Genomic DNA, 27,469 nt, shown 5'->3' on the forward strand with positions numbered 1-27,469 from the left:
ATGAAGGGAGAGGTACTGTGCGTGGACGTGACATGAACTTTTTTTTTTTTTTTTTTAGCAAAATCACCCTGTCAGAGCCAAGCCCTACATCTCAAGTCCTGGAATCTTGCCCCAAATGCTCAGAGCATGTCACCCACCCAGTGCATGTGAGCCCACTGAATGCCCCTCCACACTGTTGCCACCCAAACACCGGGCCTCCCTCTCAGGCTGCAGATCAGTCCTGAAGGCCAAGCTGCACCTCACCCCAGGCAGGCTGTCAGGACCTCTTGCCTTGGCTAACATGAAGCCATATGACTCTACCTTCCTCAGTTGGCCCCTACAATGGTTCATCTTCTTTTCCCTCATTTCCAAGTAGCTGGGTGTTTCTTCTCCCCTGATCCAACTTCTGGCACTCACATTTCTCCCAAATCCTTGCCCTATGTTCTCTGGAATCTCCATTCCTTAAATTCCCTTACGCCCCCAACTTCACCATATGTCCCTTTACCACCTTAATCTTGACGTGCCTGCTCTGAGAATCCTACTTCTCCTGTAGCCAACTCAGGTGGCTTCTCATTCACCCAACACCCCATGCCACTCAGGATCACCAGCCAGGCCCAAAACCCCGAAACCAGCAACTCCCAGACCATCATTCCACCCTCCTACATAATCCAACCCGGCTCCCTTCCCTGTGGCAGCTAGGCCGTTGTCCTCAGCTTGGTCATCTACTACCCTCATGGACATTGTGCTTCATTCACTGAAATCTGCAGTGCCTCCCCCAAGTCAGCCACCATCCTGACTGGCCCCAAACTCAACTCCTGAGTAGTTCTCTGACTTTCTAACCCCGGCCCCAAGAACTTCTCTATCCAGTTTCTAATCTCCACCAGAAACTCTTTTATCCCCGAAGAGTGTACTCTATAATCCTACAACGTGCCATCCGTCCAGCTCCTCACTCAGAGACTCTCATTATACCAGCTCCTCCCCCTCACAGAGGTCTCCAGTCCACTGACCTCACTAGTCTCAACTCCTCCCCACTCCCTGTGTGTCTTATACTCCATACTCCATTACTTGAATCACTCCTTGGCTGACATGCTATACTGAGTCTTTGTAGAACCAATTCAGTTAGCACGTACATTACCAGAAACCCATGCCCTGTGCTAAATGGGGTATCCGTGTACAATCAAAAGACTCCTAACCAGTATCTTCCTATTCTAATATTCCATCCACTCTAAGACATTTAGTACCTCCTTTCCTAAATCATTTGCCTAAGGCTGAGCTCTGATTACTCTACTACTCTGCTCACAAATTGTCAAGTGACACCCAGTGGCTAGCAAAGTAACTTTACCCATCTGAGACTCCTATTCCAGAACCTCCCCAACCCACCCCACTTCTCTCGTCTTATCCTCCTCTGCTCCTGCCCATTTTTAGTACCCTCTGGTCACCCTGATCTCACTTCCCACCCATGTCTCCAGCACCTCATACTCTTCTCTTCTTCCAAAGGCAAGGGTGTGTGTGTGTGTGTGTGTGTCCCTGTCCTGAATTATTGTTGTAAAGCCTACTCAGTGCCATGCCTCCCCAGAGTCTTCCCAGCTTTTCCTGGAAGAACCCAGAGATACCACAAAGTGCCTGCAACACACGGCGTGGCCAGTGCCTTTTCTGCGGTCCTGCTCAAGTCCTGCCCACAGTGTTGGCCACATGTACCAGGTGCTGACACCTTCCCTAGTGACAGAGCCATTTCCCATGTGTAATCTCATCCCAAGACTCCCTTTGCCTGTACCACTCTGAACTGCTTCCTCAGCTTCCCTTCTTCCAATATACCCCAGGAAACCATGATCCAAATTTGTAATTCTAAAAGACAGACTTTGGGTTTTCCCAATATTTCAAAGATGGTTTGTGTGAAATACACATTTCAGTTGTTTTTTTTTTTTTTTTAAGTAGGTTCCATGCCCAATGTGGAGCTTGACATAGGACTTGAACTCAAGACCTTGAGATCAAGACCTGAGCTGAGATCAAGAGTGAGATGCTTGGGGCACCTGGGTGGCTTAGTTGGTTAAGCGTCCGACTTCGGCTCAGGTCATGATCTCATGGTCCGTGAGTTCAAGCCCTGTGTCAGGCTCTGTGCTGGCAGCTCAGAGCCTGGAGCCTGCTTCAGATTCTGTGTCTCCCTCTCTCTCTCTCTCCCTACTCCTCCCCCACTCACTCTGTCTCTCAAATGTTAACAAAAATTAAAAAAAAAAAAGATTTGATGCTTAACCAACTGAGTCACCCAGGCGCTCCTCAGTTTCTGCTTGCAATCTCTCTTCGTAAGAATCAGTTTTAAGACTGTGGAGACTGGCTGGCAGAGAAAATATCTACACAAAGTGTTTTTTCTCTGAGCCCTTCCTCCTCCCCTGCTCCCCATCTCTTTACCATATCTCCCCTGGAGCTGATCACAGACCCAGTCAACAAAGGGCTTTCTTTTCATGGTGAGTGAAGTTTTCTGTGAAGTTTGGTAGAAAACTCTAGTCAGTAATCCAAAGGCCAGGCTTCACCACTGGTGACCTGGAGAGGGCCACTTGGCTTGTCTGAATGGCATGCTTCAGCTGCCTCATCTAGAGCAGAGCTGTTGTGAGTACCACCCAAGATGATACAGCTAAAATAATGCGGTAAATCAAATGTTACAGACATGCAACGCTCTCAAAGGCAGAGATCTTGGTGTCTAAATTAATTAACTTTCTACACCTCAGTTTCTCCATCTGTAAAATGAGCTAATAAGGATCATCTGATAAAGCTACTTTGAGAATTAAATGTTGTATAGAGGATGACTAATAGTGTATTTGTAACTAGAAGGCAGTCATAAATTCTTGATATGGTATGATGGTAGTGGTATTATTCCAAGAAACAAGATAAAGAAGATATCTTTATTATACACCTGAAATTAATATAACACTATATGTTAATGGTACTGGAATTAAAATTAAAAACTTACTAAAAAATGAGGCTGTCCCCATCTTGAAACCTGAAGGAATTAGCCTGCTTATACAAAAGGCCAGCTGGATCTTCGCTGACTTGCTGATCTCACCCAAAAGAAACAAAATACCAATTAGCACTAGAAATCATCCAAAGGGAGACTTCCTGTTACTTAGAAAACATTTGAAGATTTTCTAGTAAAGGGGTTTTAAAATTCATCTATATTATAATATTATCCAATATCCATAAAACATCATTATATGTAACAGCATATATAATTTGAATGTTTCTGAATCTCTTTAAGGCATTACAAAAATTCTATTGCTATAAAAAATATATTTGCAATGTTGGTATATTATACAGACATACTTTTATAACATCAGTATAATTGTTCCGGGCCAAGTTTAACTCCTTTTTTGTCTGGTATATTTTTGTACAAGATTTAATTTGGGGATAAACAGTCCAATATAAGCAGAGTAGAAAAGGCACCACGTGGTAATTTCATCTTTTCAGCACATTGTGTCTGGCCATACATTTTTAATATGATAAAATTGGCTTGTTCTGTAATATTTTGATCGGAGATTTATGCATACTGTTGCCACATTCTTTAAACAGATGTGCAGTAAATTTGATGAAAAAAACAAATCTCTTCCTCCTGAAACTAGGGCACTTGCTCATTTAAATAATAGAGAACAACAGTCACTGTGGATGTTTCAGAAACACAGGATGTTCTACAAAGTAAAAGGCCTCAAAATGTGCGGTCACAGTTTTATTCCCAATGCCCTGCAGGTCTTCAAAACCTCCAGCTGACTTACCGCTCTATTTCCTGCAGTGGTCACTCCTACCCGTACTGTCTCAGGGTCAGCAGCAACACAAAACACCAGGAAGCAAGATGACTGGCCCTCTTAGCAACTGCAGCCCCATAGAGGGGGGTTAAACTGATCATGTTAAGGGCCTGATCGAGGCTGCACAGAAAAATGGGAAGGGCCCCGGCTTTGGAATTAGACATCTAGGGTTCTGATCCCAGTTCTAGAACTGTCTATGGAACTCTGTTCTCCTTCAGTTTCCTCACCTGTCAAATGGAGATAACAGACCCTATTTTGCATGAAGGCTCTGAGGGTTTGATGCAATCAGCCATAATGCCTATGGCACACAATAGATTCTCTGTGAATTATAGTCCGTTTAAGTTACATTTTATCATTCTAATCATTATTTTGCTAGTAGGTATCCTTGATCTTAGATGAGCCTTAAGAGATAGGGTGAAAGGATCTTTATAAATCCCCAGCAGCTAGTACAAACAACAGCCACTACCACCACACTATGCCCATTCCTTAACAGCAACAGATCTTAATATGCAGAATAACAATTACACTAAAAGCCTCCCCAAACTTACCTTCGTCATGAACTTTTCTTTCAAGTTACGGTTATAAGTGGCCTTTGCACACCATTCTGAACCATCTTCCTAATTCCAGAAACCATACACTCCAAAACACCTGAACTAATTTGCATATTCTGTGTGATGTTTTTATTCAATGCTCTATCTATATTAATCCACAACTAATCCCAAACCTCATTTAAATGAGTTGTTTCCAACTCCTCCCCAACTGAGGCTTCTACTAAATTATTTTTGCCAGTATCCAAAGGGACTGATTTGAGTTCTTTCTCCTCGGTGAAGATGCTAATGAACACCGATAGTCAAATGCCAAAACACCAAAGGGAAAACCAGGGGGTTTGGACGATCTGCTAAACATAAATAATTAAATATAAACTATATTTTAATTTCACACATTACTTGGCCTTAGCCAACTTTATATTTGGAGTCCCTCTGTCAATCAAACCCTCCTTTATCTAACATCTCCCTCCAGCGACCGCTCCATTTCTCTGCTTTTCTAACCAGAACTCCAGAGTTGTCTGTCTTCATCATTTTCACTTGTCCCCTCCCTTTATCTCTCAAACCCACTTCAATCAGCTTGCCCTATAAATGCTTCACTGAAAATGCTTTTGTCCTAGTCCGTATTGACAAATTCGGTGGTTAGATTATTGTTTTTCTTTTCATTTAGAATTTCTTAGGCAATATTTACACATAGGAAAAGTATAAATAATTCAATGATTATCTGTGTACCTACCACCCAACTTAAGAAAGCAAAATATTACCAATATTTCTGAATGTCTCCTGTGTATCCCTCCTGAATCACTTTCTCTTCCTCCACTCTTAAAATAACTAGTATCCTAAATTTCTTACATTTCATTTATGTCTTTGTACTTTTACTATGTAGGTTCCTCTAAGCAATGTTCGTTTTGCATACTTTAAACTTTATACACGGTATTCAACTGCTCACATTCCCCAACTTTTATCCTCACTACTGTGTTTGTGGGATTCATCCACATGACTCTAGCTCATTCATTTTTCAGCAGAATAAAATTCCACTGTGCAAACACAGCACAGTGTGTTTACTCATTCCCCTGTTGATAGACATTTGGGAATGTTTCCAATATTTTGCTAAAAATAAACAACAGTGCTTCTATGGGCATGCTTGTATTGACCCCAATACTCAATTCTCATTGCTCTCCTTATTTGACCTCCCAGAGACGTCTGATGCGGCAATCACTCCCTCCCTTGAAATGGACTTTTAACATAACTTGACTTTTAACTCAACGCCACACTCTTGTTTTCTCCCAACATCACTGCTGATTCTCAGTATCCTTTGCTGGCTCTTCCTCTTTCCAACCTCTAAAGGCTGAGGTGCCCCAGACTGAGGCTCTGTCACTCCTCCTCCTTTCTTCCTTTTCACCCTCTATATCTCATCCACTTCTATGGTTTTAAGTCCCATTTCTGGATGATGATTCCAAAATGTATACCATTAGCTCTGTCCTGCCCCTCGACCTTTAGGCTTCTTTTTCCAAGTTCCTATTTGATATCTCCCTGGGATATCTAAATTTAACATATCCAGTATTGATGGATTCCCACAGTTGTCTCCCAAGAGCTTTTTTCCATCTGTGTTCTCTCCCTTTCACTGAATCAAATCATTCGATCAGTTGTTCCGAGAGAGCAGGGAGAAAAGCTCTCCACTTTTCATATTGTGCACCACTTCAAACACTTCAAGTCCATCCAAATACGCCACAGGATCTACCTCCAAAATATATTTCAAAAGGAAGCAGTTCTATCGCTGCCACCTCTACCAGCCACCAAACTATCTCACCCAGAGTTATGCAAAAGCTTCCTGGTCTGCCTACTTTCACTCTGGTCTCCCTGCAAGCCACAAAGCAGCCAGAGACCTTTAAGAAAAGTATTTACATAGAACTATCACATTTATATGGAACATACTTATATTGGGACTCCCCAGTGACTGCCCAGAATCCAATGAATGGGAAGCTACAGATGATCCAGCCCCCTAATTTCTTAGCTTCCTAATCTCTAACCACTTCCCTTTGCTCATTAGGCTCCAGCACAATGGCCTCTTTGCTGTTCTTTAAACATACTTAACACTCAATACCTCAGGCCCTTTGCATTTGCTATTCCTTCTGCCTGGTTGCTCTTCCTCCCCCTAGATTGGCATAACTCGGTTTCTCATGTCATCCACATCTCTGCGCAAATGTCTCCTTCATTCACCATCTTATGGAATGTTTCTCCTCCAATACTCCCTATTCCCTTATTCACATCACTCTCGTCAATATGGTCTACATTCCTTTGGAATTCCAGGTGCCCTGACTTTGCACTTCACATGTTTGGGAACTGAGGTCAAAGCAGAATTTTTCAATATTTCTGTTTGACGGTTACATTACTATGATTCTTCTCCTGGGTAAAAAGAAATGCCTGACAAGCCTGAAGGAATGTGCTAAGGGATACATTTTTACTCTGTTTTCAGGTCGCTTAAACTACTGTTGCCTGACCCAAGATTCCCTAGAATATTGGCATAGACAAAAACCGCCAAGTCTGTCAGCTGAAACTTGCCTCAGACTTTCATGGAATCATCATGGAGATCTGGCAACACAGAGCTCTCTTGTGGGAGCTGCAGGGATGAATTTATTTAAGTACTAAATACCCATAGGGCACAATGCACCACCATCACCCTATTCTAGAACACAAAAGTGTGAGGCCTGGCCTGTACCCACCTATGTGTCTCAGAGGCCCACCCTGAGGCAAATGATGTACTGTGGTATCTGAGAAGTGACATGCTGGGTGCAAGCAACAAGACATGTGCTACAGAAGCTCAGAGGGAGGTGGCCAGCGAATAACAACAGCCAGCATTTGCTGAACAATTAGTGTGCAAGGCTCAGACTGAAACCATTTACCTATATTATTTTGGTTCAGCTTAAAAATAATCCTTGGAAATAGACATTACTATTATCACCATTGTGCAGACAGAAAAACTGAGGTCCAACATCACACCATTGGAAGGACCTGGGTCTGTTCCATTGCAACATCTGAGTTCCTCACCCCTATGCCTGCACTGAGAGGTGAGTGCAATGTCACTCCCTGGGGGTTCTGCCCTCGAAGCCCTCAGGGTCTACCTCAGTCACAGCAGAGCTTAGAAGATGAGAGAACTAGAATGCATTCTATTCACATTCATTTAGTGTCAGCATTGTGCCACAAACTGGAGGAATAACGACAGACAGGTCAAGCCACCATCCCCATGGACATCAAAGCTGAGTCAGGACACAGACACCACTCAAGGTTGTGTCGTGGGGTTAGATAGATCACCCAGGTTGGAGCCCAGGCTTTTCCACTTACAGAGTGGCTTAGACAAGTTGGCTCACCTCTCTATGCTTCAATCTCCTACACTAGAAGATGTTGCCTTGTTCTTGCATTCATTTAGCAAATCATTTTTTGAGTACATATTATTTGTTCTAGCTGTTGGGATAAAGAACTGAGAAAGACCAACAAAGTCCAGCCTTCATGGATCCTTCAGTCTAGAAAAAGATCAGAATCTACCCTACCCCATAGGTTTTTATAAACATAAAAGGATATAGTAAGCATTTAATATATGTTAGCTATTAATACATTTTCAACACATTCATATATTCAACAAATGTTTACTGACTGCCTCTAATGTGCCAGGCACTGGTTTCAGTACTGAGGATATAAAAGTGACCAAAACAAATGAAGTCCCTTGCCTCCAAAGAGTTTGCACTCTGGGTGGAAGAGACAGAAAATGAACATGATAAACACATGATACTGTGTTGGGTAAGAACCATGAAGAAATATAAAACAAAGTAATCAACCAAAGGATGACAGGGGCCAGGGGAATAACATGGGAGAGGAAACAGGGCAGTGAAGGCCTCTCAGAGGAGATGTCACTTGAACAAAGGCATCTGGGAGGAAAAAAAGACAGACATGCTGTTATCTGAAAGGAGAGCATCCCTCTAAGCCCTCTATGAGAGCAGAAAGAAGGGCCCAGATGCAGGAATGTGCCATCCATGTTTAAAGAACATCAAGGAGGCTGGAATGTTTGGAACACAGGAACAGGAGGAGAGAGACAGAGGCTGTTCACTCATGTAGGACCAGGTGGAAACATGATGAGAACCCAGTGACATGGCCTGGTATCAATTTGGAGGGTGCTTCGGGATGAAATTAACATCTAAATTAGTGAATCCTGAGGAAGCACATTGCCCTCCATAACATGGGTGGGCCTCATCCAATCAGTTGAAAGCCTGACTGGAACAGAGTCCAGCGTCCACAAGCAAGAATGAATTCTCCAGCAGACTGCCCTCAGACTTCTATTGTTCTTCCTGGGTCTCTAGACTACAGGCTTTCCGACTAGAACCTGTCAGCCTCTACCATCTTGCGGGCCATACCTTAAAATGAATTTCCTTCTACACAGAGACACATCCTATTGGTTCTGTTTCTCTGGAGAATCCTATTACATGTGGGAAGCACTGAGAGTTGTGAGTAGAAAAAATTACACAACTTAATTCATCCTTTTTGTCTAGCTTCCATGTAGAAGACACATTGTAGTGAGGCAGATACGGAGGCAAGGAGACCAGGTCAAACGGAGCTTAGTAATCACGATGAGAAATGACAGTGGTCTGCACTGGAGTGGTAGAGGTGGATGTGGTGGGAAGTAATCGAACTTGGGATAGATTTTGAAGGTAGTGCTGACAGGATTTGCTGATGGAATAATTATTATAATCACCGTAGAAATAAATTATGACAGAATGTAGTAAGAGCCATAATTAAGGGACACGTAAGGTCATGTGGGATCAAAGATTAAGGAGAAATCAGTTCCTCCAGGAAGGTGAGGGTTCCCAGTTAGAAGAGCACAGAGATATACTGATGTGACCTCTGGGTTGAGCTTTGAAGAGCAAGTCCCACGTACAAGGTGGGGCAAAAGGACATTCCAGGCTGACAGAGAGACATACCCAGAAGTAGGTAAGAAAACACAGGGCACATCCAGGGAAGGTCCAAGTAACCTCGTGAGACCTGAGCAGCGGTCCTAAGGGGGAAATGCCTGGAAAGGAGTTTGAAAGGAGATCAGGAAAGTAGACATGGGTGTCAGCAGGTGCTTTATCCTATTCTATTCAGATGATGGTACATGAAAATATGCATTTGAATGGGTTGGTAATGGACTTCTGGGGCCTGCCAGGCCAAAGGAAGAGACTGAGACGCATCTCCAACCCCAGCTAAAGTGGCCAGCGAACCTGAGCAGCTCACACGACCTAGGTCCCGGAAGCAAGACCAGTGCTTTCAGAATCACATCCATGGGAGCAGATGTATATTCATTATCTAATGCCAAAGAAAAAGTTATTTCATTCTAAGATGAGAAAAGCAGTTGGGGTATTCATTCCTACAGCTTAAATTTGCCCTCGGTGCCTGCTAAACACATTTTTTACAATCTGGCAGTGATCTTTGCCTATTAAGCATCTCTGGCCACAGAGAAGGGATATTGATTTATTTTATTTTTACGGCCAGAGATATTTATTCCTATTTGCACCCATGCTTCTTTATCCCAGCTTTAAAAATATCTATGGTGGTGGTAGATCCTGGAGCTGATGATTCATACTTTCGGGACATTTTGAGGAAGAGACACTGAAGGTGAATGGATGTTCACCATGACTTCTTCCTGGAGCTATAGCAGGTATGCAGTCTTTCCTGGTTTGGCTAGACAATGTTGAAAAGGACTCAAAATCAGTGCATAAAGAAGGGTCCATGGATTCCAGCCAGTTATCTCATTCCCCTAGATCCCACTATATGCCAACTGCTGTGCTCAGAGCTGATGGTGTAGAGATGGAGGTAGGCAGAGCCTTTGGCCACAAAGACTTTACAGTGGGAGTCAGATGTGCCGATAAAGCAAACCATTATGACAGAAGATGGGCATTGCTTTAATGAATGTGTGAACACTGGTAAGGGCACCCCAAAGAAAGAGCACTCAGATCATCCCAGGGAGGTGATGGATAGGCTCACCGGGAGGTGACCTGCAGCTGGGATGTGAGGAATGCAGCCACCAGGCAGACAGGAAAAGGGCATTCCTCACAGAGGCAATAGCGGTAGAGCAAAGGACTCTTCCAATATAGTCTAACAAGAAAATTCTAGCAGTCCCTCTGCTCAGTCAAACTTTACCAAGGACAAAAGTTCAGCAGCTCATTTCACACTGGCTACTCTGCAAAAACGTTAGGATGCTGGTTTTGTAAAGAAATACATGGCAAGCACTTTGTATTTCCAGTTTTAATCAAAGTGTCTCCAAAACTGTCTTGAATTCTACAAGCGCTGGGTTTGTGGCTATCCTCCTGCGTGTTGCTCTCACTGGGATCAGAAATGACTTCAATGGCACCAGCAGAGTGGGGCAGGTCTAGGGAAGCCATTGGCTACCCCAGTGATACACAAAACCACAGGCAGGAGAGAAGGTAAAAAGAGAAAGGATGAAAAGAAGCATAACAGGGGAAAGACAAATGAGGAGGAAGATGGGCCAAGCAAAGAGAGGATCGGCATCATTTGAGACCTGGGAAAAAGCCTCACCAACAACTGCCTCACAGGTTACCACCCAGGACCTGAATCGACTGTAGCATGGCTCACTAACAGCAATCCCCAGGGAACCACCTCATCAGATCATCCTCAGGGGTCCTCAAGGTTGAGACAAAGGGTGGGAGCTAAGAGCTGGCCAGAGGAAGATGCCCACTGCTACCCCAAGGCTCCTCCATTCAGAGGCACCGGGCCTCCAGTCTGAGAGCTCCCCAAAAGCCTACACAAATGTCTTACAACTAAAAAAAACAAAAAGGAAGTAGCTCCAAATACAAAAAACTAAAATTAAACGTTTAATTGAATGTCTACACGATGTAATACTATGTCAACTTCATTAATTGTTCCATTTAGTATTCATCAAAAAAGTCATTATATTAGAAAATCATTTAAGATCTCTCATCCCATGAGAATTCTTGAATATGAATGTAATTTCTAAAAATCACTCATCATAAATAATTTTAAAAAGCAAAATTAGAAAATAATTTTAAATTTAATAGCAAAGAAAAAGAGATAAATTTACTGGGGATATGGAGGCATTTCATATCATATCACATCATATACTTGAGATGTTTGATAAGATCTAGGGTGAGGCTTCAAATGTAAGAGGGCCCAGGGCCTACAAAATTCTTACAAGAGACCTTCTTCCAGAGTCTTTCTTGATCATTTTCTGGGGCTTCCTGATCAGCATCTTTCACCAAGACAACAAAAAACTATCTTGAACCACTTTTGAGTGATTCAGAATGTCCTCTGGTAATAAATAATGCTCCCTTGAAGCTATGTTTGATGACGCTGTCAGTGTAGGCTCAGATTCTTGGAATGTTTTCTGGAATTCCCAATAAGTAACAGAATGCCTTTCCAAGATGTCACTTTTCCTGGGGGGGGGGGGGGGGGAGGGGGGAGATTTACTTGACAAGTAAGTAATTTGGTGAATGCCTATCACAGTGCTTAGCACACAGTGCTTAATAAATATTTATCTAACGGGCAAAAACTCCTTCTTTGACTCCACAATGCTTTATAAATCTCCACCTCCAATACAGCACATGTCTACAGTACTGCAGTGTTTGGTGTTTTTGTTTTCATCTTTTGGCACGATTGTCTCCTCCACTTCGTTGTGCACTCCAAGACCACAGGCACCATATTTCACTCACCACTGGATATCTAGCATCTAACACAGCGCATACTAGGTGTTCAAAGAGTAGTTGCTGAGTGAATGAGAGATGAAAGGCTAGAGATAATAAATCTAAAAGACGAAAGCAAGGTTTTCTCCTAAAGGGTAAGCCCGTGCTAATTCCAGTTCTAATCAGAATACTGCCTGCCAGTTTTTGAATGGTTAGTGTGCCACTGCACGCTACCTGCTTTTCAGTGAACCCCCACACGCGTATGAAGAAGGCAGTAGTGAGTTGATGAGACTGAGATTCAGAGAGGTAAAGCCAGTCGCCCGTGGTCATACACCTAGGAAGTGGCGAAGGCAGCATTTTCAGCAGTAATACTGACGTCCTCCCAAAAAACAAGCTTTTACTCTGTTCTGTATTACCATCCTGCTTGCTCTTTCCAGGAGACTCAAGATCTCTCAGATATGAAGTGGGTCAGAATTCCTGCCCAGAACAAACACATCCCAGAACAGCTGCCCACCTCGACTGTCCTGATTTCCCAGGCCCAGATTCCAGCCATACCCTTCAGGAGGGAGCCACTGCCCACTAACCCTGCAGGGAGCACAGACGGAGCAGCCCTCTGGGGGCCACACACTGTGTGGGAGAGTAAGGTGAAAGCCCTCTGGGGGCCACACACTGTGTGGGAGAGGGCACTGGCTCAGGACAGGAAGCTAGGGCTCGGGGCTCTACCGCGAAGTGGCTGTGTGACCCCAGCCAAGTCTCCTAGCTTTTTCCTGGACCATTTCCACAGCCTCCTCATGCTAATGTCCTCCCTGTCTAAAGGCCCGATTCACCTCCACTTTTTTTGCATTCCAGGGGACCTGCCTCTTCTCAACTTGGTCATCATGTCATGTCTTACAGCACAGGATGAATGACCTCAGGAACTGCAGGCTTCACCAGCCTAACTGCCCAAACGGCTGTTATTCTTCCAGCCTTCTGAGAGCCCAGCTCACCGCCTGCCTCAGTTAATAGCGAGCGGGTTAGGTTCCTTCACAGGTTAATTACACATTGAGTGGAGAGCATTTCCTTTCATCAGTTCTAAATTTGCTCCCTTTTAATTTTGTCAAGTGCTGCCTCTTTCTCCGATTAGGGGAAAGGGCAAGAGGGAGCCTGCAATTGGCTTGCTGCTCCCCATTCATTACACTCACCACCTCAGAGAGTGCTCACCCCTTTCCTCTGCTCCTTTCAGAACGAAATGTTTCATCTTTCTTGGTGTGGAAGTCGCCCCTTCCCCCATATCCATCTGTTCTGCCCTTCCAAGGACCTTTTCTATTTCTGCTGTGTCCTATCCAAGATGAGGTGAGCCGCAAAGTGAAGGAGGTGGTCAAGGTGAGGAGAGAGTGCACATTTACCAGATGGAATAACAATTCCTCCCCAATTGTGCTCCGGTTCTTTCTTAATGCCAACTAATGTCTTGCTCACCTTTTGCCTTACTTTTTCCCTTTAGAAACGAAATCCAATAGTGTATTCAAGATAACTAGTAGTAGATCCTTTTTATCCAAAAGGGTGATAGTAATTTAAGACTGAAACGCAGTTTAAATTTCTCTCTCCAGTGGTACCTGAGACCTTCATTACTTTCTCCTTTGTCAATACATAACGTCATCTTCCCAAGAAAGAGAGAAGTTTGTTCTTTGAAGTAACACACCATACCACCCTCAGGCCCAGGGATACCAGCCCCAGAAGGCATCTGTGCACTTGGCAAGAATCCCTATATTTGGATCTGTATGTGGCATTTAAGGCCATCTAGCAGGACCCCTCATTAGGGCTACCAAGCCCAAAAACGTTAGTAGGTTGTCCCAAGTCTCACATTCTCCACTGGACTATTTAAATATTTCTTGAGCACTTACTATAAGCAGACACCGTCATGGGCATTGAAAACACAGGGATGGATAAGACAGGTCTAAAGATAACAGCTACCAGTTTCTGGGAATTTGCCAGGCATTCTATGAATCACTTCGTATGAGATCTCATGTCATCCTACCCACAACTATGGGAAGAACACGGCTATTCTCATACTCATTTTTCATGTCAGGACACTGAGGCTTAGCAAGGTTACAAGCTTTGTCCTAGGTCCCACAGCCAGTAAGCTGTGGAGCCAGGAGTCAAACCAGCAGGGCATGACATCAGATTGCAGTGGCGATCACCCTCCCTCCTGACCCTGCCCTGCAGGCTCAGCCTAGTATCTGGCATCCCGCTGAAGCCTTCCTTTAAAGCTGGGCTGGGAGTTTTTCTCTCACTATGGGATACCAATTATTTCTTCCAGCTCTCATCACTCCACCATGTCTCAGCCCATCACTGGCCAAAATCCCACATTGACATCTGAGCCCTGAATTATACCCAGAGGTCTGGGGCTTCATAAGTGACACCAGTAGTTCTGAGGTTGAAAGCTATGGATTCAAAACCCCACCTTAGCCTGACTCACAATGCTATTCCCAAATTAAATGCTAGAACCCAGAGCAGGGAGTATCAGGGATACTGAAAGTGGGTGCTCACCAGCCCTGCTCCTGAAAGGAGCTTCTGCTGGGCTGCCAGAGGCCCCTGAGAGAGGAGCAATGTTCATACGTGCACATATGGGTTCTGGATGATGATGATGAGAATAGCTAAAACCCAATGAGCACTCACTACAGACCAGGAACCATGCCAAGTGCTGCACCCACATTACCTCATTTAGGTACTATTACCTTCTTTAACAGAAAAGGCTGAGACACAGAAAGGTTAATTAACTTGCCCAAGGTTGCACAGCCAGGCAGGATTCACACCTGGGCTGTCTGATTCCAAGAGAGGAATTAAGAGGGAAAGTCTCAACGATGCTTAAAGAAAAAGAAATTCACAAATGACCCATGGAGGTCAGAGGCTCATCGACACAGGTTCCTGGCTCTCCTACACAGAACTAGCATATGGATTTTCTCTCCTGAGCTCAGGCCAGCCATGTGACTGGAATCCAGGAGCATAAAGAGAAGCCTCTGCCCTTCCCCAGTAGCTCTGTCTGCTTAAAGCTGCGGCTGTTTATTACTGACTTCTCTTGATCTAATGGGAGTTGAAATTTCCATTAATTAAGAATATAAATAAATAAATGGGTAGGAAAGAAAGCGAGATGGTGGCGTGGTGCCCGGAAGGCTCTGCTGAAAGCAGCCAGTTCACGCTTCATTAGCATCTTTGCTTCCTCTCCAAACCTGCCAGCACAGCCTTTCTCTGAGACACACTCAGGGAACTCCAGTTTGGAGGGGTGCTTTGGTTTCAGCCTTCAGTGCTCCTGCGCACTTCTGGTTGGCCTTTTGCAACCAGCTTGCCCCAATCCCAGGGTACCTCCTCAGTTCAGTCACCCTCTTTCCCACAGTGCCTTCAAAAAGAAAGCTATTTCAGCACCCCACCCCACCCCCACCCCGCAATGGGAGTCCTCCTGCAGCCACACTGCAACATCGTGATGGTGACTCGGCTGGTCATTAGAATTTTTTTGGTCAAGTTTTCCCTTCAGCGAGGTCTTAATGTTCCTCGGGTCAAATCTCTTCTCTCCAACGTGGGTTGAAACAGCGTTGCTAGAAGGGAGCATTTTACCAGCAGGCTGCTGCTGTAGACTAGAAGCAAGAGGTGGAAGGGAGAAATGAAGAAGGCAGGACACTGGCGGGAAGTCCATTCCACCAGCAAGCATGCCCGGCCCCCCGGTCCCCCGACCCCCACTGGGATTATGGTCAGATACAAAGTGGTGGGAGCAAGTCCTCTGCCCTCCGTGCGCAGTCCATTGCAGGGAGAAGACAATACAACAGCAGGCAGCATTTAACGGGAATGAAACTGTGTCCTGTAGACTTCATACGGTGGCGTGCCTGAGAGGCAATGGGGGTGGCAGAGGAAGGGAGAAGCTCCAGAACGTCTATATGGTAGGAGCACGGAGGGAGGACATAGGCTGTGGCTTGTGTCACAGCCACATCACCGGCACGAGCACACTGCTCTACTTTGCTGCAGCCTAAATGGAGCTAATGGAGAGGAGGGCGCCATTAGCACCTCCCGACAAGCTGTCCTGTGGTGCTGCTCTCATTAAGGGCTCTGTAATCCTGGAAGCGGAGGCTCGTGCTAGGCCAAGGAAGGATGGTAGACATTCCATTCTGCTGCTTCTTGAAAAACTAGGATTAGCAGCAAAAATGGGTGAGTGCAGCTGGAATCAATGGAGAACTGTTTCCGAAGAAGAGTCAGAGAACTCAGCCACGTACCAAACAATGAAACTGGACTGCTGTCTCACACCATCCACAAAAATTAACTCAAAATGAAAAGTTAAACTACTGAATGGGAGAAAATATTTGCAAGTAATATATCTGATGAAGGGCTAATATTCAAATTATACAAAGAACTTCTAAAATTCAATAGCAAATAAACAATCTGACTAAGAAAGGGGGCAGAGGATTTGAAGAGACGTTTTTCCAAAGAAGACAAACGTATTGGCCAACAGGTACATAAGAACATGCCCAACATTACTAATCATCAGGGAAATACAAACCAAAACCACCATGAGTTATCACTTCACACCCAGTACACTGGCTAGTATCAAAAAGGCTAGAAATAACAATTTTTGGTGAAGATGTGGAGAAAAGGGAACCCTTGTGCGCTGCTGGTTGAAATGCATGCTGATCCAGCCACTACTGGGAAACAGAATGGAGGTTCCTCAAAAAACTAAAAATAAAACCACCGTATCATCCAGTAATTCCACTTCTGGGCATTTATCCAAGGAAAAAAACCACAAACTCAAAAAGATATATGTACCTCCAATGTTCACTGCAGCATTATTTACAATAACCAAGATACAGAAACAACCTAAGTGTCCATCACAAGCACAAGCGAATAAGGAAAATGCGGCATATATACCCAATGGAATATTATTCAGCCATAAAAATGAATTAAATCTTGCCATTTACAACAACATGTACGGACCTCAAAGGAACTATGTTAAGTCATACAGAGAAAGACAAATACTATATGATCTCACCTATATATGGAATCTTAAAAACAAACAAAACAAAAAACAAGCTCATAGATACAGAGAACAGATTGGTGGTTGCCAAAGGGGCAGGGGAAATGTGTGATGGGAGTCAAAGTACAAATTTCCAGTTATAAATAAATAAGTCATGGGGATGTCATGTACAGCATGGCAACTATAGTTAATAATGCTGTGATACATACTTGAAAGGTGCTAAGGGATTAGACCTCAAAAGTTTTCATCCCGTTAGGGAGTGATCTCAAATGTGAGAGTGACTTGCCCGCAGCCCTGCCCTGGTAACGAGAACAACGAACCCAAAGAGTTCAGACAGCACCTCACCTGTATGTTTTGTCCCAAAAGCCAATAGTGGCCAGTTTCAGATCCCATTCCTCATGGACAAAAAGTGTTAAAAAATGAGTAAACAATGTAGGTGATACAAACTTTAACACTTGCTAAAGTGAACAGTCTCCTTTAGGGGAACTGCAAAACTGGGGGTGTGGGGATAAGAAGCTATTATAGGATAAAAAATAAAAAACAAGGACAAGTTAAATAGACATATAAAAAATATGATTGGCTGGCGCCACAGAGTCAACCTCGTTTGGAGTCAGAAGGCCCAGAGTCATCTTGGTATTTGAGGACTGACTGACCAGATACACTGCCTTTCTAGTCAAGGAGAGCATCTGCAGGGACAAGAAAGTTATGTAATTTCCATTTTCCAAGGTGTCACCCTGGGCAGAAGCGGCTCCATCTTGAATCAGAAATTTATTTCAACAGACCTCAACACTATTCAAATTCCTGCCTTCCATACTTGGCTTAGCTTCCATATTTTTTTCCTAAAAACTAAGGATAAGGCAGCAGCTGGTGATCCCCTGGACCTGTCTCTGGCGTCCCCAGAGTTTGGACACAAGTGAGCCAGAGACGCCCCTTTTTTCCGGCCTCCCACCAGCCTCTAACCTCCTCTCCAGCCGCAGCCTCCGGAACCGTCTTCTCCGCGACCCTCTGCCCCGGCCAGCAGCCACAACATTTGAGCTTCACGCCCCGTCGCCGTGGGCCACGAGCTCCCGGGCTCACCCGAACGACTCCACGGCCCGCTCCCCGGCACCTGCGGGCCTCGCCCCCACCTGTCTCGGAGCTGCCGCTCGGCCAAGACCTGGTGGCTCCCGAGGACGTGGGTCCCACCGCCGCGGGACCCGAGCGGAGCCGAACCAGGCCCCCCGGACCTGCGGGTCCGGAGCCGCCACGCGGACGCCCGGCTCGGTGGCTTCCGGACGGCCACTTCCTGCACGAGGCCGCGCGGCTCATCGCAAGACGCCCGGCACGCGACTCACCTCCGCAGGCTGCGGGCTGCGCCGGCGCGTTCTCTTCCGAAGGCCCACCCTCCGGCCCGCTAGGAGCCTCGGAGGGGCCCCGCTGGCCTCCCCCACGGAGCCCGGGCTTCTGCCTGAACCGCTCCGGGCGCCTGCAGCTGGCTCCCAAGCGGTGGGCCAAATGGAAACAAGAAGGCTTCTTGCAGGGCGGGGGTGGAGAAGTAAGGATAACATTCCCTGCAGTCTGCCTGCTTCACAGGTTAGCTTCATCAAAAGAGCTTCACACTATAATTATTACAAATATTGTCCTATTTTGGATTCTTGGAGGTTAGGTTAAACTTCAGAGCGACTAACTTACTAGTTTGGGGGGATGTTGGGTGTGAATAAGGACAGGAACACATTTTAGGGCATGAGAAAGAGCTCATCAGCATTTCTAGCTTTCTTCCAAATTAAAGTGCAAATCATGTCCTGTTTCATTTCTTCTACCTCTCAGTCCCTGCCTAGTCCGCTCAGAGTTATCGGAGAACAAGCGCACTCACCTTGATTGTTTAAATGAGAAAGGAGCTGCTATTCTTAGCCAGGGAGATTCACTTGTGTTGCTCTAACAACCTGCCTTTCTATCCTTTCCCCTGAGAGCACATCTCTTTCTCTAACCCAGTGGTTCTCAGCCCAGTTACATATTAGAATCACCTGGGTGTGCTCTTTAAGAAAACACCAACACCTGCCCACCACAGCGATTCTGACTTGACTTGCTCTGCAGAATGTATCTAATATTCTGCCATATTGAGGACAACTGCTCTAAAGTATGAAGTAAATTTATCATCCATTTTTCTACCCTCATCAATGGGCTTTTCCTACCTTCTGATGGGGTGAGAGTCCAGTTCTAATCATGATGTGCCTAGCTTTGGGTAGACTGGGATGTGGTTTTTTTTATTATTATTAGTTTGGGGGATGCTTTTCAGTGAATTAGAGGATTATGATCTTTATCTTTCAGAGATCTGTCAGGATATTACATGAACCAACTCATCCCTCCTTTGACCAAAATGAAAGAGGTCAAAAATATTTTTGAAATATTAACTGAAATCTAAGATTCTTTGAGACTCCTAATTCAGTGTAACACTATGACAGATGACAGGGTCATTTAGTCCAGTATTTCTCAACTCTAGGCTGCATCAGAATCACCTGCACCCTGCTCAGTGCCCCATGTTACTCCATATTACCAGATCCCATTCACAGAAATTCGGGTTCAGTAAGTCTGAAGTAGGGACCAGAAATCTGAAGCTAAAACAAGTTCCCCAGAATATTCTGATACATAGCTAGTTTGGGAACCACTTATTTCGACAATTTCCTTCTTGCATTAATAGATGTGAATGTCTTAGTTTCTACAGTAGTATCCTTCAGTCATCTTCTTTCAAAATGGTGCCCGAACTTTGAACTGTGTTGATACCCCATCCCTAGCATCCCTCTTAACAGTGTTTATAGCATGTCCTTCTCACAGAGAAAATTGTGTTGAAGATTCTGAAAAGAAGTTTAGGGCTAGGGTTAGGGTTGAATTAAGATCACAGAACTCCCTTTGGAAATAACACCAGACAGGTCTACTGCAGTAAGAACACACTTGAGTCCAGAATAAAGTGAAAGGGAAAAAAATATATTTGAATAAGACCTTGGCACGCTCCCTGTTCAAAGACCATGAAAGTGTCGCTTTCCTGGGTGTTGATAGGGGTCTATCCCTTCTCCCTAGCCCTGTGTGTACTCTTCAGTGCAAAGGAAATCAAACAGGAGACTTAAAAGAGAAAAATGGGGGGAGGCTAAGATAGAAAGGAGTATGGGGAGGGAGGGAAAAGAATTCCGTAAGGAAAAGCATTCAGAAGCCTCCAAGTAGAGTTTAACATTGGGGGAGAGAAAACTCAGAGAGGAAGTAGGACATACCACATGTCTCGACCCCGCATTCTAACTACAAGTCTTCAGAATGTTGGTAGATCACTCCCATCTCTGAACACACAAAATAGAGCAGTATCAACCATTCAGATGTGAAATGGGGCTCCACCACCTTTACTACAGCACCTCTCTACCAACTTACAACGTCCCTATACTGCTTCCTGCCTGCAAAAATCTTGGGAAAGTGGAGGGGAGCCAGCCTGCAGGCAGAGTTACACAAATACAAGTTGAAGTTGAGATCCAGGGAGGCAGTGCTTTGGGCATAAGTCATCAAATCAAATCTCTTTGACTTTCTGTTTTTAAAAAATCACTGAGTACTTGTTAGGTATCCTGCATTTACACACACATTATCTCATTTCATCTTCAATAAGGCCCTTAGAAGCAGGATTACCATTTACATTTTACAGATAAGGAAACTGAAGCTTAGGGAAGTAGCATAACCGATTCAAGGAGGTAGAGCCACGTTCAAACCCAGATCTTCCTTTACCAAGAATAGTGCTCTTTCCACTGTCCGCCAGTTGCCTTTAGATTTAAGCTCTTGGTGTTGGTCCAATAGAACTAGAATGTCATTTTTTTCCTATTAACTGCTACATTTGGAATATGAAAAAGCCACTCATATTAGAGGAATTAATAAAATTTAGGAGACAAATGAATCAGAGGACATTCCCTTATTACTTTCTAGTCTTCCCTAAATTTTCCTCACTCTGTTGGTTTCCTCACAATTGCCCCTTGCTTATCCCCACCTTGCATTCATAATAGTTCTCCAGCAATCTTCCCATCCAGATGGACTATGTCCACAGTCATCTGTAGATGGAAGAATAGTTATTACAGCCATCATTTATTTATTTAGCCATCACTTATTTTTAGTTAGTGCTTATCATGTCAAGAAACTAAACTAAGCACTTCATAGGCCTTATCTCATTTAATCTGTATAATAAACTCCTGAGATCAGTTCAATTAGTATCTCTATTTTACACATGAGAAAACTAAGGCATAGAATTTATGTAACTTACCCAAGATCTCACAGCCATTTAATGATTCCAGAGATTCAGACCCATGTCAAACCACAGAGTTCACACAACTAAACCAACCTAGACAAATCAAGAGAACCCTGAAGCTCTCATGCCAGATCATTCAGAAGTAACATAAAACCCACACCAGAATTTCACAAATGGGATGAATATGATATTAAAGTGTTAAGCAATAATTTGAATCCTAAAGTTAATATGCAATCACAAAAGACCCCAAAAAGCCAAAGCAATCTTGAGAAAGAACAAAGCTAGAAGCATCATGCTTCCTGCTTTCAAACTTTGTATTACTACAAAGCATAATAATAAAAATAATATGGTATTGGCATAAAAACAGACACATAGGCTAATGGAACAGATTAAGGAGCCCAGAAATAAACCCACGCATATATGGTCAATTAATTTATGGCAGAGGAATCAAGATTATACAATAGGGAAAGGGAAAGACGGTCCCTTCAATAAGTGTTGGGAAAACTGAACAGACAACACGTAAAAGAGTAAAACTGGACCACTATCTTACATCATACACAAAAAATAACTCAAGATGTATTAAAGACTTGAACATAAGACCTGAAACCATAAAACTCCTACAAGACAATATAAGCAGTAAGCTCCTTGACATCAGTCTTGACAGTAATGATTTTCTGGATTTAACACCAAGAGCAAAGGCAACAAAAACAAAAATAAGCAAGTCGGATTACATCAAACTAAAAAGCTTCTATACACAAAGGAAACCTTCAACAAAATGAAAAGTCAACCTACAAGTGGGATAAAATATTTGCAAGTCATATATCTGACGAGGAGCTAATCTCCAAATTATATGAAGAACTCATGTAACTTAATAGCAAATAAACAATCTAATTTTGAAAAGGGGCGGAGGATATGAAAAGACATTTTTCTGAAGACATACATAGTAGCCAAGAGGTGCATGAGAAGATGCTCAACATCACTAATCATCAGGGAAATGCAAGTCAAAACCACAATGAGGTATCACTTCACACCCATTAGGATAGTATTATCAGAAAGACAAGAAATAACAATTTTTGGTGAAGATGTGGAGAAAAGGGAACCCTTATACACTATTTGTGGGAATGTAAATTAGTACAGCCACTATGGCTATATTGTTTTGAGGTTCCTCAAAAAATTAAAAATAGAACTACCATATGATCTAGCAGTTCCACTTCTGGGTATTTATCTGCAGAAAATGAAAACACTATTTTGAAAATATACGCACCCCTATGTTCATTGCAGCATTATTTATAATAGCCAAATAAGGAAACGACCTAAGTATCCATCAACAGGTAAATGAATAAAGAAATGCGATACATGTATATATAAAATGGAATATTATTCAGCCATAAAAAGAAAGAAATCCTGCCATTTGTGACAACATGGATGGACCTCAAGACAAATACTCTATGATCTTACTTGTATGTGGAATCTAAAAGAAAAAAAAAGAACTCATAGAACAGACTGGAGGTTGCCAGAGGCAGTAAGGCAGAGGGGCGGCGAGGAGGGAGGAATGGATGAGGGGGTCAAAAGGTGTAACTTCCAGTTATAAAATGAGTCCTCAGGATGTAATGTATAGCATGACGACTATAGCTAATAATACTGAAAGTTTCTAAGAGGAAAATTTCTCATTGCAAGAAAAAGAATCTGTAACTATGTGTGGTGATGGATGTTAACTGGACTTATTTTGGCAACAAAAATTAAGTGAAACAGTAGTTAATAAATACAGAAAATGGAATGAGAGATTTCTAATGATGTACCAGAACAGGTAAGACTTTGAATCTTACAAAATGAGTAATCCAAGAGTCCCCACATCAAGACTACTCTCTGACTACTAAGCAAGAAAAATACAGATAAATCCAAAACGGACACTAGTAAACCTGCAGAACATCAGGGAGAAAAGAGAGAAAAATACTTCAGAGCTACCATAAGAAAAGCCAGATTATCTACAAAGGAATGACATTTGGGATGACAGAAGACTTCTCACAAGTGACGAAGAGGATAGATGACAATGGAGTTGTGTCTCTGAAAAGCTGAGGAAAAAAAATGTCACCCTAGAATTACAGACCCAGTTAAAACAGACCCAGTTTGTTCGAGTGGGAACAAAACAAGGGCAATTTTTAGTCACAAAAAAGACAAAAAAATATATTATCTATATCTCCTTACTAAAAGATGCACAAAAGGATATACTTCAACAAAAAGAGAAATGAATACAGAAGGAAATCATGGCAACACAGGAAATTAAAAATGAGAACAGAAAATAATTTAAGTCAATAAATTTAGTTAACTGCTGGCCATAAAAACTGGTAACATTTTTCTGTTTTTAAAAAACAGGTAAAGCCAAACATTAGACGACAGTAACAAGATAGGGTGCAAGGGTTGGAAAAGGGTGCTAGGTCCATATTATGTTCAAAAGAAGAATAAAATTACTTAACAACTTGAAATTATTTATAAATGCTTATAGTCAAGTGTGATTTTTTTAAAGGGTAGAGGAAGCTACCAATAGAACAGTACTACAGTCTTTATTTTCCAAGCCAACAGAAAATACGTAAGAAGTTGATGGTGGAAATACAGAAAATTGATTAATCCACAGAAGGCAAGAAGAGAAAAAAAAGAAGGGGGAAAGATGATAAAAACACAAAATAAAAATATTAAAGTAAGTCCAAATATATCACTATGCATGTATACAGACTAGATTTTCAATAAAACATCAGAGAATATCACATTGGAATTTGTTTTAAATACAACTATGATTGCTTAAAACAGACACACCTAGAGCAAAACACCCAGAAAATTTTAAATAAAGCATATACCACTTAGGAAAACAATTTATCAAGATCTAGGTAAAGTCCAAGATGACCAAAATTCTCACTTCTTCATAAAACATCACAGAACAGTGTTTTTCAAACTGAATTCTGTGACCCATTCCTGGGTTATGGAATCAATTTTTAGTAAGACACTCACATAAAACAGAATAGGGAAAAGAATAAATAGATTAGGAGGGGATTAGAAAGGATGGGGTAAGACAGAACAGATATCAATGTACATATCACAGTACTTCATGGATAGAAGGATGTATTGTTTTTATAAACTTTTATTTGTGGTGTGTGTGTTCATGATTATGCAAATGTGCATGTTACTAAATTGCAACATAAAATGCATCTCTTCCTTTCTTATTTTATTTTTTTAATTTCATTTTTTATTTTTTTAATTTACATCCAAATTAGCATATAGTGCAACAATGATTTAATCTTCCTTTCTTATTTTAAATTGGAGAAACCCTAGCCTAGAGAAATTTTTGCAAGTATACACAAGAAAACATACACAGGGAAGTTCACTGTGGGATTATTTGTAATAAAAAAAAATTGCAAATACCTTGAAAATTCATCCACAGGAGAATGGATAAGTTAATTGAGGTAAATATGCATGCAACAAAGAAAATAAACTAAACCTGATTATGTCAACATGGATGAATCTCAAAAACAAAATATTGCATGAATCAAAGAAAGCTGCAGACATATATGGACCATATGCTAAAATTTACCCAAAGCTTGACAGTAAAGCAATATTTTGTATTGTTATAAATGCACACATACAGTATATAGAATAATGGTATAAAAACCTGTAAGGGATGATAAATACCAAATTCAGGAGAGTAGTTCACTCATGAGAATGAGTTAGAGGCAGGTAATGGGGGCAGGGAGGATTACATAAGAGGCTTCAATTATATCCAAAATGTTAAGCAAACAATGGAAGTAAATATAGGGGAAATGTTAAAATTTGTATGTCTGGGAGGATATATGAGTGTTAGCAATTTACTCTTTATATTTTTCTCTATAATTGAAAAATGTTACGGCCAAAAATTATATACTTTACAAAAATTTGTGATTTTAGTCTCTGGGCTGATTCTGGGATCTGGCTTGAGTTTCCACCCTCCCAAACCTCATGTTTGGCTCATCAATATTCCAAATATTGACCCACTATCTTACTCCTACGCATGTAGACATAGTCCAATTTTCCATGATCACATGAAGCAAAAGAAAATTCTCTAAACTGAGTGTGAACCTCACAAATTTATTTTTACCTGCAGCAGAAGCAGAGTTAGAACTCAGCTCTACGTATAAGAAGAGACCTCTGCATTAACCCTGAGTGCGGTGCAGGTTCCACTGTGCTTCTGATGAGCAAAGGATGCCTGTATCACTTTACTCCACCTAATGAACATTTCAATCTTCTAATAAACACCCTAATAAAGAAAAATTGAGACTTAACTCACTTTTATTATCCCAACTGACATGTCGCAAGGTCTTAATTGGGCTGAAAACGGCTTCCAATAATAATACCCTCCTTAATTGATTCATTAAAGGGGCCCCTACTGAGACAGAAGTGCTAGTTCCAGGAAAAGGAATGAAATAGAGCCCCAATTTCCCACTGAGTGGCTATGATCCCTCTGCCATCAACTCCCCAGGCCACTGAAGAGGATGTTAAGAGTGTCCAATGCCTGGAATCATTCTTCTAGTCCCAAAGTGGGCACACACTCACTCCTCCCGTTGTGGGGTAACAAAAGAAAGCAAAAGAATCTTACAGAATTCTCTCTTAGAATCAGATGAATTGGCAAATAAAAAAACCAGGTATTGGTAATTACACTTACCATAGTGAGCATTGAGTAATGGTATAGAATTGTCAAATCACCATACTATACACCTGAAAGTAATATAATATTGCATGCCAACTGCAATAATAAAAAAGTTTTTAATTAAAAAAACAGGTGAGGGGATGCATTAATAGCAAGAGATTAAAGCTTTTTCCAAGACTGAACCGAAAATTACCATGTCCTAGCATGGCTGGGCAAGGAGAGTAGGGGTGGGTGTAGCAGAAAGAAAACATGAGGATCAAAAGAAAATTATCTGTTTGAAAGAAAGGGCGTTTTTGACCATGTTATACAGATAAGATAGTCTAGTCATTAAAGGCATGGGATTTGAAATCCAGCAGACCTGGGAGTCTATCCTGCTCTTCCTTCCACTTAACTAGCTCTGTCATCCTGGACAGGTTACCAGGCCCATCTACATCCCAGTTTCCTCAGCTATAAATATGATAAACTAATAATCTCCCCTAGCAGCCAAGCAGGTCAGATCACAGCATGCTTTTGCTCACAGCCTCCGATGGCTCCTCATTGCATTCCCCCAGTATTGGTGCCCTCCATTACCTCTCCCATGGCACCTCCTACTCCCCTCCTGCAATTCACTTCCCAGTGCTCTGCCCTCCACACCACCCCTCACTGTTGTTCCTTGGAAGTACCCAGCAGGCTCTCATCTCTGGCCTTTGCTAGTAGTGCCCTCCCCTTCAGCTCTCTTTACTGTTCACTCCTTCACTTCTGTCAAGCCTTTGTCCAACCTCCTCCATGACCCTTCTATGTAAAATTGCAAACTCTCTCTGCTTATTCCAATACCACTTTCTCTGCTCTACTTTTTCGTTTTGCATAGTACTTATCACCTCTAGCATACCATATGACTCATTTATTACGTCTATTGTTTATTCTCTCCTGCTGTTTTGTTCACTGATCTATCCCAAATGCCTAGAACATTGAAGAGCATATACCAGGTGCTTAATTTTCGTTACATGAAAACCTCCTAAGATTGTTTTGATGACTAAATCAGATAATGCATGCAAGCACTTAGCTCTATGCAGGCCAACAGAAGCATTCAGTAAATATTATCTATTGTTACAATAGTGGTTACTATTATTGTGATTATTATTTCCCATTCAACAGGAGGGATATTATTAACTAATCAGGTCATGGTTCTTCCAGCCATTGGTTCTAGAGATGAAAGGCCTAGATTTAATTAACTAGAGTTTTCTTTATATATATATATAATATATTATAAATATATATAAAATATATATAAATAAATAAATATATATAATATATATTATATATATTATATATAATAATATAATTTATATTATTTATATAATATATATAATATATAATATATATAATTTATATAATATATATATTATATGTATAATTATATAATTATAATATAAAGAGAGACAGAGACAGAGCTTGAGTGGGGGAGGCGCAAAGAGAGAGGGAGACACAGAATCCAAAGCAGGCTCCAGGCTCTGAGCTGTCAGCACAGAGCCCAACACAGGGCTCAAACTCATGAACTGAGAAAGAGATCATGACC

General features: G+C 42.3%; 1 protein-coding gene across 1 annotated transcript in view; it reads right to left on the reverse strand.

The window, feature by feature from the left end:
- Nucleotides 1-27,469, reverse strand: part of LOC102959460 — a 495,184-nt gene that overhangs the window by 437,082 nt on the left and 30,633 nt on the right. The window contains exon 3 of the mRNA XM_042976372.1: nucleotides 2,945-3,027. The gene's annotated coding sequence lies outside the window, so the exon portion shown is untranslated. The remainder of the gene's footprint in view (nucleotides 1-2,944; nucleotides 3,028-27,469) is intronic.

Source organism: Panthera tigris, chromosome F3, assembly GCF_018350195.1.
Source record: "Panthera tigris isolate Pti1 chromosome F3, P.tigris_Pti1_mat1.1, whole genome shotgun sequence".
Taxonomy (NCBI): Eukaryota; Metazoa; Chordata; class Mammalia; order Carnivora; family Felidae; genus Panthera; species Panthera tigris.